General features: G+C 43.0%; 1 protein-coding gene across 1 annotated transcript in view; it reads left to right on the top strand.

The window, feature by feature from the left end:
• The first annotated feature begins 397 nt into the window (after positions 1 to 397).
• ZNF407 (zinc finger protein 407) overlaps positions 398 to 22,426 on the top strand; it is a 530,175-nt gene continuing 508,146 nt past the window's right edge. The window contains exon 1 of the mRNA XM_048507663.1: positions 398 to 476. The gene's annotated coding sequence lies outside the window, so the exon portion shown is untranslated. The remainder of the gene's footprint in view (positions 477 to 22,426) is intronic.

Below are 22,426 nucleotides of genomic sequence, written 5' to 3'. Positions count from 1 at the left end.
TTGCGATAAAGACAAATAACATTTAATTCAATTCCCTTTGAAGAGAGAAGTCACTTTTCCTCCAGACTGTTGGCAACCCTATTCCTAAGAAGATAAACAGAAATCTCAAGGCATCTTAAAAGACATTGACCCACAACGATGATAAAATAAAAATAGGTTCGACTACAAAGTGCCACAAGGTTTCCCGTTTATTTTAGTAACAGCAGCAGCCTCCTTCGCTGGAATGCTGATATTCAGCGTTACAAACCGATCGTTAAACCCGTTCACCCAGCCGGTGGGGCGCCCCAAGAATCAACGCTGGGTCCCCGCATGAGATCCCTGTTTTCAGCCCAACTTCCTGTTTCCCTTTTCCTCCTCCCGCCCCACGCACGACGTTCGACGTCGGCGTTCGGCTAGTGACGCAGCAGGGCGCATCTACGGCACGCCACTTGTGACCAAGATCATCACAAGCGCAGGGGGACGGCTGCCCCCGTCAGGTGAGTCAAAACCAACGGCCGACAGTTGCCGCACTTCTTAGGGAGACTCTGGACGAGGACAGTTCTCTGCGGCTGTTCTTCGGAGCGCCGCTGGTTTCCTGACTTTCCCCGGGCCTCTTCGCTTTCCCGAGGGCTTTTTGGGCCTCTCTGCTGCCGTCGTTTTTTTTCCCTTTTTTTCCCTTAATAGTGGGCGGGAGGCCGGGAAACAAGTTTTCAGCCAATGACCGTTCGTTATTAGTATCAGGAGCCTACGAATTGCTTTCTGAGTGGGTTGGGCGCTGAAGGCGGGAAGACTTTCTTGCATGGCGATTGGATAAAGCAGCAAGAGTCCCCGCCCTATTTTGAGGGGAGGGGGAAGAGTTGACGGATGGATGAAAGTGCGCATGCGGTGGTCGTTCGGTCTCTGGCTTCTTGGATTCGCGATGCGCATGTACTGGAAAGTCCTCTTAAATAAACGTTGAGGCGCTTGGGTCGGGGTTCGCGCTTGCGTGACAGCAGATAGATCGGTGCGTGTACGTTAAACTGGAGTTTCCCGTGTGACTCCGATTCATCAAGGAGTATGCACGCGCCCTGTCAGCGTTCGTTAAAGGCAATGAAATAATCTCGTGAGACGGAGAATTTAGCTGTCTTGGGCGGAGCCTGCTTCGTTGCTTTCGGCCTTGTAGGCCGATTATATTCCTGGTGAAGTGGATTTTTTCCCCACATAAATTGTATTAAAAGTCTGTAACAGTACACGGACAGTCTTATGACGCCTTAACAGTCTTGTTGTCTGAACTGAAGTGGGAACTTGCCCAAATAAAACATACGACGAACCTAAAATATTAAAAGTTAATGAAAGCCCAGCTAGCGCATACATCCACTGAGCAGTTTGAAATAAACATAACAGTTTCTAGGCTGCAAACTCTGTCATATGGGGTTTAGAACAGCCACAACAACCCTTAATTAAATACTGTGGGTAAATGGAAATGTTTTGGCCTGGTGCCTAAAGGAGGGTAATGTGCCAGGCAATTTTCAAAGATAAAGGCAGCCCCTGAGCAAAGTGGCATTGCTAAGAAAAGCCCATCTGTGGTTACCATCCATCTCACCTCTGAAGGGAGAGATACGGAGCGCTGGGCTTGTGAAGCAGGTCTTAACTGGTGATCCCAACAACACAGTGAATATTTCCTGGCTCTAACATTGCACTTTGCTTCAGCACTAGCAAAAATGGGGGGTGGGGGTGGGAAATAACTGCCAGTTGTACCCAAAAGTGACATGATGCTTTTGCCACAGAGTTCAGGGAATTCCTGGAGAGCTGTCATTTCACTTCAAGGTGTAATTGAAAGTGACATGCATGATTCCACTGCTGCCTGCTGCACTCCCTGGTCTCCTTTCTGATCACTTTCTACATTAGCTGGGCTGTGTGTGTGTAAAGTGCCATCAAGTCATAACTGACTTGTGGCAATCCTGTAAAGTTTGTAAATGTAACAGAGGTGGTTATGACATCAGTTTGCTCTGCATGGTGACCATGAAATTCCTTGGGTCTTCCATCCAAATACTAACAAGGGCCAGTCCTACTTTGCTTCTGAGATCTGATGAGACTGAGCTAGCCTAAGGGCATTACCTAGGCTACATGCCCTAATGTTTGTGTTTAAAATAGGAATGTATGTAAAATAGGAATATATATATAAGAAAGAAGTGTTCTGTATTGAGTACCAACTAGAACAGGGGTAGGGAACCTTTAACACTCAAAGAGCCATTTGGACCCGTTTTCCACGGGAAAAGAAAACACTTGGAGCCGCAAACAATTTTTGACATTTAAAATAAAGATAACACTGTATATATTGGGTTTTTTAACCTTTTACTCCGCTCATTCTGAGAAGCGCATGGATGCACCCGCCCTGCTGCCTGCAGGGGCGGAGCAAGGCATAAGACCCAGTGGCTCGGCATTGCCACCGACCGCCGAAGAAAGTGCCCGCCCAGCTGAGAACTCCAAAGTGAGAGGGGAAACCAGCGGCGCTGCCCAACTTGACCCGCGCAACGGTGGTGCGCCAGCCCTGCTGCCTGCAGGGTGGGCAAGGACGAAGCCGGCGGCTCAAACGTGGAGTGTAGGGATGAGCCGCTGATTGTAACACCGTGAGGCAGAGCCCTGGCATGCCCGGCCCAACTGCCGACCTTCTGGTCGCAACCACCCCAGCCCCCACCCCCTGGTGAGGCACAGGGCATGAACTACCTGGCTCACAGCCACCAGGTGTCCCAGACAAAGGGATAATGGGGCCCTTGCCCCCAGGTATGGATTAGGCCCAGACACGGACGCTTCCTCCTGCACGTACCAGCCCGATGAGATCATGCATCACCTGACGATCTCCCGGTCTCCCGTTCTCCCGGCCTCCCGCCAATCCACCCCTTTGCCCGCCCCCAGAGAAACCCTAATAAAAGGTGCCAGGAACTAGCACGTGGCAGAGTTGCCAGGATCACGGACCCCGCGCTCCCGCTGCTGGCTCTCTCCACCAGATGATATCTCCGCGTCTCGTCTCGTCATTACGGTGACTCCGCGGGCACGACTACAACGGAGCTGCAGTGCAAGGGCAGAAGAGCCGCATGCGGCTCTTGAGCCGCAGGTTCCCTACCCCTGAACTAGAATAATTGTTCTACAGTATGTGTGCTTTGTGTGTGTGTACCAACTAGAATAATTGTTCTACAGTATGTGTGCTTTGTGTGTGTGTTTACCATTAAACTGAGGTTCAGGCAGTCCTCACTGAATGGCAAGACTGGCAGCTAGTGTACTGGTGATAATGCCTTGCTATGTCAATATGAACCTTAGAATAGCAATGTAGCAAGACTTGCTTAACTGCTCCCCTTTGGATGTTGTTTAAAGTGGTAAGGCTCTTGGGTTCATTTGTACCTGCTGTGAAGGACGACATTGTTTTGGGTACATTATTGGGAAAAATCTAGACACTTTCATCATATCTGTCAGTTGTGTTAGGAGTTCAGTATGAAACATTACTCCTTATCTAGTTTGGTTCCGATTCAGAGAATGTGCTAGAGGTGATAACAGAAAATGCTCCATGAGACTCAAGGCAAGCCATTTGCAATATTCAGATTATCACATAATGGGTTGGATCAAGACTAAATTTTCCAATGTCAGAATGGAAATTTCTACCTTTCTCACTGCCATTGACTGTTCTCCACAGCATTCTGCTCCTGGGGAATAGGGGACCCAGAGGAATGTCAGGAGAGGCTCTGCACTATGAAAGAAAGATTGGTGGTTGCAGTTATAAGGATCATATATGAACTCAGAAGTTCAAATGTGATGTTGTTCTGGATCTACTTCATTTCTTGGTTGCCTTTGTTAATGATCTCTACCGAGAACTGGACTAGGGGGAATGTGACCTTGCAAATTCAGCTGAATCTCTTCTTGGCCTTCAACACAACAGCCATAGTACCCTACTGAGCTGTCCTTTGGCATGGGAACTGGCAGACACTATGTATGATGGTTTGAGGGTTAGTCTCAGAAGCTGGTGGTTTGAGGGTTAGTCTCAGAAGCTGGTGCTGAGGATTTCCTGCTCTGCCTGATGGCTGTTGACTTGTGGGATTCCACAGAGTTCAGTCTTATCCCCCATACTATTTAATATCTATGTGAACCCACTCAGGTCATCAGGAGGTTTGGGCCACAGTGTCATCAATATATGAATGATATACAGCTCTACGGTATGTTTCTTTCCTACTGAAATCAAAGGATATTGTTGAGGATACTATGCTTACAGTCAATAATGGGCTGAATGAGGATGAACAAGATGAAACTTAATCCTGCGAAGACAGGTGTTATCTGCTTTAGTAGAAAGGTAGGCCAGGGACTTGAGATATCTCCTATCTTGGTGGAGTTATATTCCTCTTGAAAAGCCAGGTTGCAGTTTGGGAGTTTCTAGTCCAGACAGTAGTCATCTCAGAAAACCAGACTGCTCTGGTGGTTTGGAGTTCTTTTGCTCAACTTCTGCTGGTGTATCAATTGCATTTGTTCCTGGTTCAGTCAGATCTAGTCACTATGATCATGCCATAGTTACATCTAGAGTGGACAGTTGCTTTATGCTATACTTGGGCCTGCCCTTGAAGAGTGTTTGGTAGCTGCAGCTAATGCAAAACACTGCTGTCAGATTTCTGGTTGGGGCCAGCTATTGGGAGTATATGGAGTGATTTGTCTGGGAAAACTAGGATGTTCGTTCAAGTACACTCTTATGACATGTTTGCCTTAATCTTAGACTTTGGGAAGCACACCATGTGAAAAGACAAGTAATGATAAAAATCTTGAAATCATAGATAGAAATGATTAGATATATTAGAAATGATAGAAGTCTTGAAATCTACCTGATAATTACAGTACAATTATCAGGAAACATATTTTTTATTTTACGTGATGGTGTCAAAATTTGATTGCTTTAAGGCAGTAGCATCAGTTTAAACATAATATTTAGTTATTTTATTTTTAATTTTGTCATATCTGTAGCATATGATTAAAAATGACATGCTGGTTAGTCTTATGTTGAACAGCAGTATGTAATCATTCTTGATTGCTCCCCTATTAAAACTCTGGTTGTCTGGCTGTGCAGTGTGTGACTAGGAAATATTTGGAAACCTGAAAACAGCTTCTGTTAATTTTTTTAAAAGTAATGCTTAACTTTCATGGATTTTGAGAACAGTAAAAAGTAGAACTGTAATGTCTGCTCCTTACTGTTCTGTTCATCGGACCACATATTTTAGGGTTCATATATACAGGTACTTATGACATTGATGGACTATATCTAATGTGACCATGTTTGAGCTGTTCATACATGGGGATTATTCAGAGTACAATATTGACAAAGACAAAGAACTTTGTCTCTAGGGTTGCCATATGCTGCTTGGGAAATTCCTAGTGATTTGGCAACAGAGCTTAGGGAAGGAGTTCCTTGGGGATGTGATGCCAAAGATCTGCTGTCTGAAGCTGCCAGTTTCTCCAGGACAACTAATCTCAGTTGTGGAGACAGATCAGAATGTATAAAATTTGTATTTAATCAAGTGCCTGAACCAAGGATTGATGAATCAAAATGGCTCTGTGTATATAGACCAGCAGGCCTGCATGTAACCAGCTTGCTAGTGAAAATGCAGGCAACTACAGATAACATCTTTTGAGATCTTGTAACTACAGGTTACTATATGACAGAAGCCATATAAATTTATTACCTTGTTTTCTTGGTTAGGACCAGCAATGAGGGATAGCTAAATCAATGTGATTAATTAAATAAGGAAAAAATGTTTTTCTATTTATGTTAAATGAACACAGAAATGATAATGAGTAATTCACATTTACTTGTATTTGATCATAATTCTGTTGTCTTAGAATTGAAGGTATAATTGTTGTTAGAATCAATATTTGTTAACAGGTAAAATCATTGTATTAGAATCGAAGGAAGTTTTATGATCCTACAGTATGTTAGCCTGCATGCCCTAGAGGTATAGCTCTCTCTGAGAGCAAAACAAGTTATTCTTGAAGACAACAAGCTAGTTTTATGGCTGCCCTTTGTCATACGGTAGAGGAGTTGTACTTCAGCTTGTAGCGTTTGAAACGAAGAACAATAATGGCTGGGCTTCATGTGAACCGGAGACAGATCAAGGCAGGTGGGGTTTGAACACACATGCTTGTGGCACGTGAAAGAGGTATGGACTATAATGATTGTGTGACGTTTGTATTTTTGCGTCTATAAAAATTGGTCCCTTTGTATCAAGGGCGTGCCTCTTATCCTTAAGGGGACACCCTGGCCAGATACTTATGCTGTCCAGTAAACTTATCTTCTGTTTCAAAACTGCTTCTTGGGTGTTTGCTAATTCTAAGTCTTTCTTAAACTAATTCAGCTGTGTAGGACCAGAGACGCGGTCCTGGCCCCACACAGTAGTATGGAGATCAGTTATAATTCTGGGAGACCTCCAGGTTCCATGTAGAGATTAATAAGCCTACTTGTTTCTCTTGCTCATCTATTCACAGTGAACTTGCTTGAAAGACTGGAACAAGGAGCTGAGGGAAGGATATAGAGGTATAATTTGAGTTCTGTGTATTAACAGCATGGGTCTCATAAAGTCAGTGAAGGCATGAGAACATTAAAAAGCCTTGGTAAACGTGTAGATGGGTTCATCAAACCCACTACTCTGTTTCTTAACAATGGACATCCATAACATCTAGAAAGCAGGTAATGAAGACCTTTCTTCCTCTGGCCTGGAAGTTATACAGACAGTTTGACATTGTAGCATAGCTGATTTGTATAATTGGCACCTCTGATTTTCATATGCATAAAAATTATAGTGCCTATGATATGACCATTTTTACTGTGCGCTTTACAGTACTCACGCACATATCTTGAAAAGATGGAAAAATAAATATTGCCCTGCCCTTTACTGTCAATTCTCAATCTGATTTTATTATATACTATGTATGTGTTTTCTCACTGAGCACCTTATATTCACAGTATACTCAGAATTTGTACCTGGCTAATGCACCAGTCCTCCATAAGTTTGTTTTTTGGCGATTATCATATCTCATGGCTGAAAATGTGTAGAAATTCTTACCTAGTTGATTTGGGACAAACAAATCAGTGAGTGCTAGTATTATGGGAATTCTAGTATTATGAAAGATTAAGACACTTTCAGTAGCAACTTTTCTACTTTTACTTAATAAACATAAAATAAATAAATTTTGTCCAGTTTATTGGGAGATTCTTTAAAAGGAGCCTCTTTACTTTTTATATCTTACTTGACTAACATTGTTAATCATGCAGGCATTCTAGACTTGGCAGTGCCTTTCCTAACAAGTGGACTGCGTTCTATCTGGACTTCAATCAGTGTGGTTATAAACTTCTTCCAAGCATCCTCTAGGGCAGGGATGTAAAACTCATTTGTTATGAGGGCCAGATATGATATAAATCTGATTTATCTTGGCCCAGGGTATATGTGACTGTCTCAGATGACAAACCTCCAGCAGGCTCACCAGTGCAGATCAGCACTAGGGTGTATGGCTTCCTCAGCTGCTGAACCCCCAGCAGGCTTGCCAGCCTAGATTGGCATGGCGGGTGGCTGCATGGACTGGTGAGCCTGCTGTGGATCAGATCGGTCAGATCGGTAATGGGGTGGGTCAGTGCTTGGACTGGTGAGGCTGCAGCAGGTTTGCTGGGCCAGTACAGGAGTGGTGGGGGGTGATGCCTAGACTGGCAAACCAAGTCTAAGATCACTACCCTTCTCTTTGGCTCTGTTACCAACTGTTCCAGAGCACAGTCATTTATGATGTCTGGGAATCTAATTTCTACTCATCTTGAGCACAGATTTACCTTGTCAGCTTGAGGATACTTGGTGTCTCCCAGCATCATAGTGTTACCTGCTTTAATCACTTCCTTTATTTCCTTTTCCATCTCAAGTTCAGCCTCAAGGGTTTGATCACATGGCTGATAGTACACCCTCACCCTTAGGTAACTCTTAGGGCCCAGTATTTTCACCCCTGTTGCTTCTGTTGGGGCGTTAATTCCCATGGTGTTTTCTAATTTGAGTTTATGCCCCATTTGATGTACAATGCAACACCTCCCCCAACTTGTTCCTTTATGTCCCACCTATTGACTTTATACCCAGGGATGGCCATATCCCATAAATTTTCCTCATTCCACCATGTTTTGGAGACAACTACTTTATTAAAATTCTCAGTGATCACCAAGCACCACAGTTCCCACATCCTGGCTTGGAGACATCTAAGTCTGACAGACAGACTCCTATAACATTTTTCCACCTCCTGTAACAGTGCTCATTTTCCTTGGCTCATTTGTCACCACGCATCAGCCACTTTCACCATACTACCCTCACTCCCAAGTTCTGTTACGCTTTCAGAGAACCGGCATGTTGTAGGGGTTAAGCACAGTGCACTCTAATCTGGAGAACTGAGTTTGATTTGCCACTCCTTTGCATGAAACCCGCTGGGTGACCTGGGCTAGTTACAGTTCTCTCAGAACTCTCTCAGCACCATCTACTTCACAAAGGGAGGGGGAAGAGAAGCCACTTTGAGTCTCCTTATGGTAGAGAAAAGTGGTGTATTAAAACCAACTCTTCTGTTAATATTATAGTGAGTGTTTATCCCTTTGGACTGACAGGACCAGAACCAGTGGCTCCACAGCTCCTGTCAGCTTTTCCTCTGGGATTAGTTTAAAAGCTGCTCTTCCACCTTTTTGATATTAATTACTAGCAGCCTGGTTCCTTTTTGGTTCAAGTAAACCAAAGGTTCAGGTTCAGCTTATCCCAGAAAGTTCCCCAGCGCCTTGCAAATTGAAACTCTTCTTAGCTCAGCTTTCTCATCCACACATCGAGAGCCCTAGTTTGTTCCTATCTAACTGACCCTGTGCAAGGAACTGGTAGCACTTTTGAGAATGCAACTATTGAAGCAATGACCTTTAATCTAGAATTCCCAGTTTTTCCTCCAGGACTACACAAGATTTCCCAACGTCATTGGTGTCAACCTGCACCATGACTGCTGACTCCTCCTCAGCATTGTCAAATTATCTTGACAGCTCTTGCTGGCTGCAACCATTGCACCAGGGAGGCAAGTCACTGTGCAGTTAAAATGCCCGTCTCTATATTCCTAATAATTGAATCACTCACTTCCAAAAGCCCACTTCCCCCCACCCCACTCCATAGGGATGTCCTTGGTATCAGAGAATATTGGTCTGCCTCCCAAGGAAGGGGTCCCTTTTAAAGGATCATATCCCTCTTCTTAGACATCCTCTGACCTCAAGATGCTCACACTCCACAGCAGAAGAGCTGTTCCCACAGGAGTGGGACTTTTCTGTTAAGTCTCTGAAGGTCTTCTCTTTGTCTCATCTTCTCTAGGCTGTCAACCCTAGTTTCAAGGGAATGAACCTGCTTCCTGATAACCCAGAGCTTCATGCATCAGGCATTCTGGCATGATCAGGAGTCAGACAATAGCAGGCAGGTGTCTCACCACACTCAAGCAGAAGCCCCTCCCAGCAAAACCACCTGTACTTCTAGTGCACTCCGCAAAATCTAGGAGATTTTCACGCGGACACACCCTAAACAGCTCAGAAACAGCAGTACCTCAAAGTAGTTCTGAAATAGTTTAATATGGCCAAAGGCTAGTCAAAACAAAACAACAACACACATCCATAACAGCAATTATTAAACAGCTAACTAGTTGAATAAATACTTGACTTTCAGTTCGTTCCCTGGCTTAGTAGGACCTTGCGTTTTTTTATAAGCTAATGCACAAAACTTTGCTACCTGCTGAGAGACAGTTACACTCAAGGTAGTTGATAATTGTTAGTCTGGCTAATTGTTCGTCTAAGATAATTATTTGTCTGACAGTCAACACAATATGCCATTTCAATTATACATATTTTTGAAATATGTTGTATAGAAAGTCCTCCAGATCTTCCTGGCTTCTTGTGTGTTTCCCTTGGTTTTATAGTAACAGAGCCAATCCTCTCATCAACATTATTGTCTGATGTCCACATTGTATTCTTTAAAGTATTTACAGGTTGGTGGCTTGAGACTGATAAGCTAAAGACAGCTCTCTGTTAAAGAAGTCGTTCTGCACTGCTTTGAATTTGTCGCAATGAACCCATCAGTCATGTAGTGATGACAGTGGCAACGATACTTGATGCTATGTGTAAAGAAGGGAAAATTAGACGCAGAGATGCCATTTTTAGTTGAATCTGATAGAACTGCTAGTTCTGCCCCTACTGAAAGCCATTCCTCTACTTTACATATACAAAAGAATGCCTCAGAAGAATAAGTATTCCAAAGGACTGTGTTTTTTCCTTTTTAATATAAATTCTAGAATTCTGCAGTACAAAGCCAGGGTAATGCCAGTCCTATAGCATTCTTTTTTTCAAATATTCAAGCATTTCAGACATATAATAATAAAATTCATGAACCTGGGAAGGTTTATTATCAAACTGTTGCCTTCTATTTGTATAATTTCAGTATTGTTGCCAACTGAAGGGACCAACCATGTGCATTTAAGTCCAGTACAAAGAAGCAAACATGCCCTTTTGAGATTATTTTGATTACAAACTAAAATATTAAAACACTGATGCAAAACATTAGTAAGGCCCTAATTGAGTTGAAAGGCAGGATGAAAATGTTTACAGAAACTATCATTAACATATAAATGGAATCACGCCTCTCCCAATGTAGTTGTATAAGTTTCAGCTCCTAATATTGGGTACTCATGTACTTTGTATTCTCATTTTATTCATTCAGAGCAACTCACAAACATATTTTCCTGTATTAATAACCATATTCCATATACTCACAAAACATTGGACTACTAATATTCTCCCTCTGCTCCCTTTTCCATCATCCCACCTACTATAACATAATGTTACTGTAATCCTGAAGAAATCTAGTGAGAGCCATCTCTCCCCTATTTAATGCATATCAAGGGGGTTTTGTTTTGGGGAGAGGGGTTACCTGCTTAAAAACAATTGATGTTACTTTTTTGCTTTTAGGAAGTTTCAAGGGAACAGCTGCGCCAAACAGCCGATGGTGCTTTTTCTCTTTTCAGATATTTATGCTTCTAAAGCCACCCATTCCGGAGTGCAGGAAAACCCTGGCTTGATCTGGTTGTAAACCTCTGCCTGCCAAAAAAAAAAAAGGAAAGAAAGAAAACAAGAATGAACCAATGAATTCTGTCTCTGAACCTGCCTGAACTACTGGGCTGTTCCCGCTGACCAGCTCTGGGCTTCACTCCACTCCACTTTCCACCAAAGGACCATAATGTCTTGTTGTAAAAGCTGGCAACCCTTCCACAAGTCCAGGCCAATGGCAGCTGCTGTGAGGATGAGATAACAAGCACAAGTCTTTCAGTTTTATGGCAGCAGCACTCCCGACAGTTCTAGCTTGGGTTCGGGCCTCCCAACCCAGCCATGAACCCAAAGAGGCCTTGGATCATGGTTGCTGGGTCACCCACTATGGCCTTTTGCTGGCATCTCAGCAGCAACAGAAGAAAAATAAAAATTGCTGGCATGACACATGATGCTATGTACTTCCAAGGGAAAATTAGATGTGATGGCACATCATTCTAAAATCACTGGAAACTTTGATTTTACCATGGAATTAATGGTAATTCTTAGAGCAGTTTCCCTGGCAATGATGTGGCATGCCACCAGTACCCCCCCATACACACCCTTCCCCCCCCGCCCCTTCCACATATACCCATATATACCGGCTGCCAGCCATTAGCTGCTGCTAATGCAATCTTGGACTACTGATTTCATTGGTTCCCAATCTGTAAAATTAAAATTAAGGACCTGCCTTCCAGTGTGAAAGTGAGGATTAGATGAGGGTTGTAAAGGGTTCATATGTTACGTTAATTACTAGTTTAAGAACTGTAGTGTTCAATGACAACATCACTTTATTTGGTGTATAACTTGCACATATGCAGTTTAAATTCATAAATAGACTATTAGAATTCAGAATTCACAAGAGTTAACTTTTTGTAGAATTTTTTAAACATGAAACCTCTTTTTCTAACCAGGTTTTTGTAATGTGTGTGTGTGTTCAGAGAGTGAGAGAGAGTGAGAGGGTTTTTTTGGGAGGGGGGTTAAATAAGCATCACTAAGCTGTTGAGGAAATGCAGAGATATCTCTGACAGGAGCTTTTCCAGTATGAAGCAGCTCGTGGAATTTTGTTTTATAAAACAAGATCTTCCAAGTGATGTAATTTGTCTAAACCATCAGAATTGCCAAACGTTGGTAATTACATAATTTCACACTTCCAGCCAAGTCAGGCTCTGATTAAGCAGTTGACAGCCTGTGAGAGTTCATTCCTTGACAGTGATGTTCTGTGTTCCCTAAATTTGTGGTGATTGCAATCTGAGCGAAGACATTGAGATTCAAGCCATTTACTTTGGATGAGGCTCCCCTTTGACAAATGGGGAAAGTTCTGTTTTTTGAGATGTGAACATTTTAAATGTATAAATATGTCTGTTCTTCTTTAATCTCCCTTGGTCTCTGCTGAAGCCGGGTCTTCTTGCTGTCTTGGCTCTTGCGGTCTTTCATTGTGCTCAGTGTTCTTCATATTCATTTTATTCTTCTTTGCTAGGCTTCCCCCCCACCTTCTCCCTCCTTCAAACAAAAGGATACTGTCATATAAACCCTAATAGGAAGATGGCACAGTCTAACTCTGCTGGAGTGCTACTAATCCAATTGCCAAACATAACCATGGCGTAGCATGCCTGTTAGTTTTTAAGTAAAATGGAAATTTTGCATTCCAGATTCATGGCAGAAACCACTTGTATGAGAACATGGTGTTTTCTTATGATTTCAACTCACAGTGAGTTACAGAACAGTATGTGTTTTATTTCTAATTTAAAAGAAAGAACTAGCATTGTTTCTGATACCCTACCAGCCACGTTAGAACTCTTGCTTGCTGACCTGAGTCCAGTAGTACTTTGAAGACTATGGCCCCTTCCGCATACACAAAATAATGCGCTTTCAAACCACTTTCACAACTGTTTGCAAGTGGATTTTGCTATTCCGCACAGCTTCAAAGAGCACTGAAAGCAGTTTGAAAGTGCATTATTCTGCATGTGCGGAATGAGCCTGAGATTTATTGTGGCATTTTGGTAGACTATAGAAGCGCTGTAAAGGGCCCATGAAGGAGAGTGATGAGCTGCAGTGCTGTGTCAAACCTCTGTTCACAATTTGAGTTCAATCCTGACAGAAGTTGGTTTCAGGTAGCCAGCTCAAGATTGACTCAGCTCTCCATCCTCCCGAGGTCAGTAAAACGAGTATCCAGGTTGCTGGGGGTAAAATGTAGACAACTGAGGAAGGCAATGGCAAAACACCCCATAAACAAAGTCAATGGCAAACCACCCCACAAACAAAGTCTAGTAAACACTGTGATGTGACGTTACCTATGGATCACTAATGATGTGGTGTTTGCATAGCGGACTACTTTTACCTTTTTACAGTAGCACTGTAGGTTGAAGAGTATGGTCACTCATGCCACAATAAACTTGATAGGTTTTAGAGGTGTCACATATGTTGCCAGCTCAGGTCTGGGAGATTCCTGCAGATTTGGGGGTAAATTCTGAGGAGTGCGGTATGATGCCAGTTATTTATCCCTGTGGCAGAGCTTGTTTCTTTAAGAAGATGGGGGAAATGCTGAAAGTATTAGCATCCTCCTTATGGTGTATGGCAGCTTATACAGTTTGAACACAAAATTACAAACACATCATTCCTGTACCAACATAAATTTAAATGGCCCATCTACACAAACAGACACATGTAAAGTGCTTATGACCTGTCATGCTCCTGACCCAACAAGAGCCAAGACAACTTATACATGTACAATATTACACTTGACTAATCAAGGATTTGAAGCTGGAGAATGGGAGGGTGTGATCTGTAGAAGAAGATGAAATCTGGAACAAGGTGGTTTGAAAGTTAAACTTGAAGGGACTGAGTATAAAACAACAGCATGCAGGTGAAGCCATGTGAAAAAGACCTACTAACTGCTGGTAATTTTCTGTTCTAATAAGAAAAAGCAAATTCTGATACTGTAATTTTTCCAGGCTTGTGAGACTATGAAATGGATGAACCAACAATGAAATATACCAAAATGAATGAACATTCTTGTGACAGAACTGTGGCAGTTTCGAAGAAAGAAAAATACCATTTGGAGTTATTTAGCTTCTGATATTCCCTCTCTTGGACTGATTAAGCAGGGTTGGCCCCAGTTAGTATTTGAATGGATGACTCCAAGGAAGTCCAGGGGCAAGCAATGGCAAGTCACCTCCAAATGTCTCTTGCCTTGAAACCCCATGGGGTCACCACAAGTCGGCTGCGACTTCATGGCATTTTCTGTAACTATTCCTTCTCTTGTCACACCTAGTGAAAGACATCGCCCTTAGAGGGAAGAACAATGTTTGGACCTACGGTAAATGAGATGGGAGATCTGTATTAGTTTGTATATGTACCTGTTGGTTCAAGTCTACAGGATGGGAGGGAAACTAATTTTTTAATGGGAGAAAAAGTCCTTGCAGATGAGGGGAGTAAAACCATGCTTCTTATCTAATATAGTGCTTCAAGAACAGTGGTGGCAAACCTATGGCACGGGTGTTAGAGGTGGCACTCAGAGCCCTCTCTGTGGGCATGCGCAAACAGAGTGCCCCCACACACATCTAGGCTGGCCTGGGATGCTGGGTTCAATAATTAGCATTAAATCTAAGACCTAGTTTTGGGGAAGCAATGTAGGTAACCCTGTTAAGCGCTGTTAAACCCCACTGATTTTCATGCGAAGAACTAAAGCATGATCCTTTACCCGGGAGTAAGCTTGGTTGCTGGCAATGGGACTTGCTTCTGAATAAACCCTCCTAGGGTCATGATTCATTTGTTGGAAGAGTTGTATGGTTGCTTCAAAGCAAAGCCACCGACTACCACCAAGCTTACTTGTGAGTAACGCACGCCTTGGAGCCAACCGGTTTTTCTAAAATAAAACCTCAGTATTCAGGTTAAATAGCCGCGTTGGCACTTTGCGATAAATAAGTGGGTTTTGGGTTGCAATTTGGGCATTCAGTCTCGAAAAGGTTCGCTGTCACTGTTCTAGAGCTTTACTTTCAGTGCAGCTCCATAACCAGAAGCTAGGAGGAATTGTTGAGAGGGATTTCAGCAATCCCTCAGCCCATTGTCCTTTTGATAATTGCCTACATTAAACTTAGTTTTATTTCTACTTTTATAAATCAGAAAAAAAATATCCCTGTTAGAGGCAACTTTCAATGAGAAAAACTACCTGGAAGAATGGTGTTAAGCCTTCTCCCTATTCCTTCAAATCACAGCCCCTTGACTGCTTCTTTTAAATTGCCCCTTTAAAGAATCATGCAGTTTCCCATCATCACCATTTTCATTGACTTAGTGTGTGTGTGTGTTAGGGTAACCAAGAAAGCATTTGAAATGGAAATTTTCTGATAACTATGGCTGTTTCCGCACGGGCAGAATACAGAGTCACAGGGACGCTAAAAACAGCGTCCCTGGGGAGGGGTTCGCACAGCCGCTGCTGCATCGCAGTAGCGCCAGCCTCGCAACCCCCGAGCGGCACGAAGCCAGTTTCCTGAGCGGCACCAGCCTCGCAACCCCCGAGTGGCACAAAGCCGGTTTTTGGAAACAGCGGCTTACGGCAACGGCTGGAAGGCACCATTTCCCCTCCTTTTCCGAACGCCTTACTGTCCCCTCTGGCCTTCCGGAGCATCGCACAGGCCAGGGGACACCCCGCCCCCTCTGTGACTCTAGAGCTGTCACGCAGGGCAGGGGGGCGTGTCCCCTGGCCTGTGCGAACTGCCGGATGCCAGGAGGGGACGGTAAGGTGTTTGGGGGACAGCGCAGCCTTTGCGCAGGCTGTGCCATCTTCCCCACCCCTACTGGGACCGTTCTTGTGAACGGTCCCAGGAGGGTGCGTCGGCGTCATATATGCCGACGCACCCCCGGAGCATGGCTGTGCAGAAACAGCCTTCGTTTCCAAATTCTTCTGAACTCACTCAAAAATGTGGTTCAGTTATAATGGGAAACTGGCAAACATGTTTTTTAAGGGCGTATAGTAATGTTAACAACACTTAAGGTCTTCACATTGCCATCTACTCAGGCTCTTTCCAAGAAGAGCAAGGAGCCCCAGAGAGTCCATCTGCTTGAGTGAAGAAAGCATTTTGGGGAAAGTACTTTAGGCAGGCTGGGAATAAAAATGTAATGGAGCTCAGTGCTGCAAGGTGGGAGAAAAGGACCTTTAGCTTCCTACATCCTTATGCTGCTTTTCATCTAAAACAAAGCAAGATTTTTGCTTTGGGACTGTAGGTGCCCTTTATTCTTTTCTCCGGACAAGATGGCCCACATCCTAAAGCTTGTCATTGGGTAGGAGGAACTATGTAAGTACAGTTAGCTACCAAAAGTGATGCTTCATAAGCTGATCTGCTCCTAAAACAGGCTACGTTTTGTCTAGCCAGGCCAAGCTGTTTCTTAACAGCTAGTTTGGCCTTCTTGGTATAGTATCGAATGATGTTGACAAACTTGCAGCCACTGGTTAAGTGATATGTGTTATTGCATATCAGGTATTTGCAATGCAAGTTTACACTTTGTAGTTTGAGGGGCAATGGCTGGGCGGTGCAGTGATGATTTTTTCCCCCCTAAAACGATTAGAATGTCAAAATCCAGCACATGCTTGCGAAATTATGAGATCCAATTCTCAAGTTAGAAAATGGTGTGCTAATCAAAAAGTGCCTCAAATATTAGGCACATCTGGCATATACTACTTTCCTACACACCATGGGGGAGAAATGGGTATCATACCTATTTAACAGATACATTTTGGAGACTATGCTTCTAATTGCCTTTTGACAGTGTCGTTGCTAGGGTAACACTGTCTTTCTTTCGGTAATGCTCTCCGTGATGTGATTTGCTGTCATTGGAGCAGTATTGCTACCCCACTTGAGTGTGCTAGAGGGCTGCAGTTTGTCCTTTAACCTTACCTTCATGATGATGAATAAAAGGGCACACAGTAGCAGTATACAAAATTGACGTTTTTTTATTTCTGACTTCACTTGTCGTCTTTCTTGTAATTTGATACGTTTGCACTGCTGTGTTTAATGATCCCTTTTCTGGCTATGATGAATTGAAATAGCTTAAACCAAACTGGCCTATTATTCTCCATTAGTTCTTCCTTACTGGTAAGTTAGATGCACCATGGTTTCTTTCATTGGCAGTGAGGTCTTCTGATAATAGAACTATCAGGCACGCAATGTAGGGGTAATCTACATGACCATGTATTTAAAGATTTGTTTGATAGTCTAGTCTTGCCATCCCCTCAGTTTGACAATATTTAAAGATTTGTTTGATATTCTAGCCGTGCCATCCCCTCAATTTGATAGTAGCATTATGTAAACGTATCTTTGTACTTTATATTGCACCTTGGAGCAGGCTCAGAAAACACCCAGCACCTGGTTGCTTCGGTGCCTGTAATGCTTGATTGTAATGCCATGAATCCCTTTATTGTATTGTATTATTTGATTTGTATACCGCCCTCCCCTGAAGGACTCAGGGTGGTGAACAACAACAGCATAATAGCAAACATCAGTAATCATAACATCAAGCAACAAAACATCAATAAACAGAGGATCAATAAACACAACATTACCGGTATAAACATAGCATTATAAACAACAAGAACATCAATAATCATAACACCATAAGTTACCTAGAGGGGCTATTCACATTCTAATTAATGTTATGAAACCTTCTGAGATCTTTAAGATGCTTCAAATGTGTGTAAAGATGTAATAAGTTTTTTTGGGGGGAGTCTCAAGCACTTAAGGAAAAACTGGAGGAGGATCCCAGACTGATGAATCCTCTCCTTGGAGGATATCCAGAGGTAGAGTTTTAAAGTCAGGATGCATGGATTGGTTGTGTTAGAAACTCATAGACTCATGATTGCATTTTTTAATGTTCTCAACACTCCAGTGCACGATTAAGAATATGCTTAAGAATATACCAAAGTCACTCCATAGTTGTTCCCACCAGCCTGTGTCAGAAATCCAGAGGGGCTCATAGATTCAGAAAGGTTGGAGACCTTTTCTGTAGCACCTTCCGCAGAAACCAGGCAATTCTTATCACCATATACCACGTGGTATGGTTAGAGTGTCAGACTAGGATGTAGGACACCCTTCAAATTACCACAGTGGTATGAAGCTTGCTAGGTAACCTTAGCCTAATTACTTTCCTGCAACCTAACTTACCCCAAAAGGTGATTATGAGTTTTGTGATGATAAAATGAAGGCACATAGAGCAATGTATGCTATCCTGAGCTCCTTGCAAGGACAAATTATATAGTAGAAACTCTTATTCCTCTTTAGCTCAGCACCATTATCAAGCCTGATTCACATGCAGAATCAACAACATGGCACCTTCTTAAAAATGTAGAAGTTGGCATGCCAGAGTGGAGTGGCAGGGTGCAGTTTTACTTGTGCACGTGATGGCATTACTTGGATTATCATCCCAATGCCAAACCTTGGTTTCAGCAGTGTTTTCTTTTAAGGTTGTCAGGCCACCAGCAGGGGATGAGGGAGGTAAGGTAGCCAAATCCAGGTTGGGAAACTCCTGGAGATTTGGGAATGGAACCTGTGGAGGACAGTGGGGTCCAATGCTGTAGAGCAGCGTTTCCCAAATGGTGGGTTGTGATCGGCGCCGGGTCATGAAAGCAAAAAGCTGGGTCACCAACCACCCCACCCCCGTCCTTGCTCGGAGGGCACCAGCCGGGATGATACAGCAGTTTCGGGGCTCCTCCCCAGCCAGCCTACCACTCAGAAAGGGGCTGGGGATGGAGCCACAGCTCACGGCAGACACTGGTGCCACGAGGGAGGTGGGGTGGGAAGCAGCACCCTGGAGAGCCTCCCTGATGCCACCGCATGCAGATGATAAACATTTTTGTGGGTCATGGAGGAGAGGTATTAGAATAACCAGGCCATGGGAAAAAAAGTTTGGGAAACACTGCTGTAGAGGCACCTATTTTCTCCAAGGGAGCTGATCTCTGTAGTCTGGACATGAGCTGTAATTCTGAGGGATCCCCAGGTCCCACCTGGAGGCTAGCATCCCTATTTCCTTTATTTGGGCCACTTTGTGCCCTTCTTAACTTTATTCAGTGTTCCTTTATTAGTGTTCAGCCTAGGCAAATGCTGGGGGAATTTGGAGGCAGTACCTGGAGAGGATGCAGCTATGATGTCATTTCTGGTGATGCTCTTGAAATTTCCATTCATTTCTCTGGTAAAGATATGGAGGCACAGGGAATTTTCAAGCAGTTCCAGGAGATTTGGTATCCTAATTTTTTTTGTAAGAATGTTAATGACCTGTTTATTAATAAGTAAATTTTATCGAATTCTTAAGCACCTGCTCTGTAGCACTCATGCCTAGCCGAAAGATGTTAGTGTGATGGCCATTCATCGCTGTTTTCTCTGGTGGTTCTTTGTCCTAGAACAAGATTGATATATAAAAGTATACCAACACTCTGTATGGAGTGGAAATTTTACAGCTGAGTTATAAATTCCAGAAACAGGATGGTTTATAATGGGGAAGCTAGAGGGGAGAGTGGAGGGGGAGTGCAATAATACATACCTAACCTTTCCTCCCTCTTTTTTTTTTTTAGTGAATAGACCATTTAAACTAAATTAAGTAAAGGGTGTAAATCCTATTGTTTCAGTTTTTAATATTTCATGGCTCGTTTTTATAGATAAAAGTTACATTTAACAATAAATATGAAGAAGAATTTATACAACCTGTTCTGGTTTGATATGGAGCAGCAAATCCCATTTCTCTTCAGCTGTAAAGAAAATTCATTATTATGTCTTTGGTTGTAAGAGATGGCTTCATTGTGATTAGTTACACTGAGAGTAAAACAACCTTTTAAAAAATGGCACAAGGTACATGGGGTCTCGTGCGTTTGCTTTTAATGGCACTGAATGGTGGTACTGGCTACCTTTTTTTTCATGAAACCTTTCCCCCCTTCTATCAGAGCCCATTTTAAAGTATGTAAGTTACTTTTTAAAAATTGATGACCTAAAATTAAGTACTTCAAGTTAGAGAGGCAGGATTTTTTACTTCTTGGGAAAGGCAGAACTAGTGCTATGAACTAATCCTAAATGGACCAAGGTAGTTATAACCCTGACTACCTACAAACCATGGTTTACAAGTTAAGAGCAGTCCTTAGGAATGTTCCCTCTCTCCATTGTTAGCTCCTGCCTAACTTCCTTTGTGGGTCTTCTTTTGTAAAGACCTGAAGGCTTGTCTGGCTGTACCATTGTTTTGGTTTTCCAACTTGGCAAGTATGATGAGGAGGAGGGACGTGAACAGCCATTTTATATGAGTTTGGTATATTAGGAGTGATGCATACTGTGTGCATTTGTGCCTGGCAAAGATTTCAGTTCCTGTTGCCACAGAAAGCTCTCCCTGGCCTTTAACACTGGAATCACAGCCAAGGAACTGCTTAGGTACCGTCACTCTGGACACTAAAGGCTTAGGACTCTATCTTCAGTGCCTTCTGAGAAATTTGAGTCTGGCAATGGCTGCATCCATAAAACTGCACCGTGAAAAGCTGAAATACAGAATCTAGAATGCAGCACAATGTCCATTTGGGTTTTGGCAGGGGAAACCAAAGGTAGTTTTGAAGTGCAACTGTGGACTTTAAAGCCTTCATTAGTTAAGCTTTGAAGAACAGGTTGTATTTAAACTGGCTGTAAATGTGAAATATGTTTCTAAGTCCACTGTGGTAAGAAAGGCTTACCTTGAAAGGAATCACTTGCATTCCTCTTGCTTTGGGAACAGTGTTTCAGTTTTAGTTTCTTTGTGTAAAGTGGCCACCAGGTGTCACCAGAATGCTTTTCTTGTTTTGACTTGCTCTGACTTTCAGTGGATTTCTGAAATTCAAACTTCTACAGCTATACTAGTAGTAAATCAAATGTGAAATATTACCTATTCTTCATGAGGGTATCATATCGTCATGGTTCCGCTGACAGAAAATATTAAGGCCTAATAGCCCAATGCTAAAGGTTTCTCTGTGCTGAAGCAACGGTTCATAGGGTACAGGGCAAAGGTGCTAGTGCTTGTATGAGGGGACAGCTTGTTGACCTTCAGCCATGCTTACATCCAGTCACAAATGCACCATGAGTTAGTTGCACTTCTATTCCAGCAGTACCCTCTCTGCTTTGCCCCAGTACAGCTATGTCAGTCAAGGGAAGTTGTGTGCCTAAGAGGCAGGGATTAGGTAGGCACCACTCTTGTGTGCTACACTCTTCAAATGGTTGCCAGAAAAGAAAGAATATAATCCCTGCAGACATAGCACAGATATATATTTTTGGAGCAAAGGACCATATTGGCTGTTAGCATGCTCCAAGTTCAAGAGTTAGCCTTTGGTCTTAATTGTTAAATAAAATTAATATTATTGATGTGTATCTATATGTTCAGTTGCTTCCCATTTATTGCTGCTCACAGCAGCTCATTTAATTTAAAAATAGTACATTAATTTCAATCGGCATAAATTACACAAATAAAACAAGCAAGATGTCAACCATAAACTAAGTTATAGCAGCGAGGTGTGAGCACAGTGTGCTCCGTATCAAAAGTAATTGATAGCAAGCCCATTTTTAAAAGTAAAGGTCTAGAGGATGAATTGAAAAGGGTCTTTGTACTTAAATTTCTTTAGTGGGGGGACTTACCAGACAAAAGGCACCTTGGACTTTTGTTCCAAAGATTTGGCAGTGCTACCCAAAGGGGCCCAACTCTAATTGTCAAATGACTTGCTTCAAAAGATGGAGCATGCCGAGAAGAACCTATGAGGATCAGAGTCAATGGGCAGGTTCATCCAGGACAGGGGTGGAGCGAGGGGGCACGTGTGTGCCCTGTGCCCCTGCTGTGGTGCCACCCGCATGTGCCCTGCCCAGGAATTCCCCCACCACACCTCTTCCACAGCCAGCCACACCCCCGCCGCAGCGGCTCCCGGGGCATTGCCCCCCCCCCAGCATTACACCACTGATCCAGGAACAAACTGTCTATCCTTCAGATAAAGAATATTCAGAGTCTGTTAAACTGTCATTAGGTCTTAAAAATCCTCTTTAATAGTAGGAGAGCACATTTAAACAGACTATCAGTACATTTCTAAGGACTGAAGTTAGTGGACTTAAAGAGTGTTTCTCTGTTTAAGATTACACTGTAACACTAATAAGCCACAGATTAATGTATCTGATTACAGGGAAGGAACTGGTGACGATGTTTCTAGTTAGCGGCAGCGGAGTAACATCTCACTTAGAATCAACTCATGTAGTTGTTAAGAGTGGTGTACCCTAATCTGAAGACCCAGATTTGATTCCCCACTCCTCCACATGAGTGGTGGACTCTAATCCTGGTGGACCGAGTTTGTTT

The sequence above is a fragment of the Sphaerodactylus townsendi genome, linkage group LG09 (genome assembly GCF_021028975.2).
Source record: "Sphaerodactylus townsendi isolate TG3544 linkage group LG09, MPM_Stown_v2.3, whole genome shotgun sequence".
In the NCBI taxonomy this organism is placed as follows: domain Eukaryota; kingdom Metazoa; phylum Chordata; class Lepidosauria; order Squamata; family Sphaerodactylidae; genus Sphaerodactylus; species Sphaerodactylus townsendi.
Note: the sequence above shows the minus strand (reverse complement) of the source record. Positions and strands in the feature narration are given on the sequence as shown.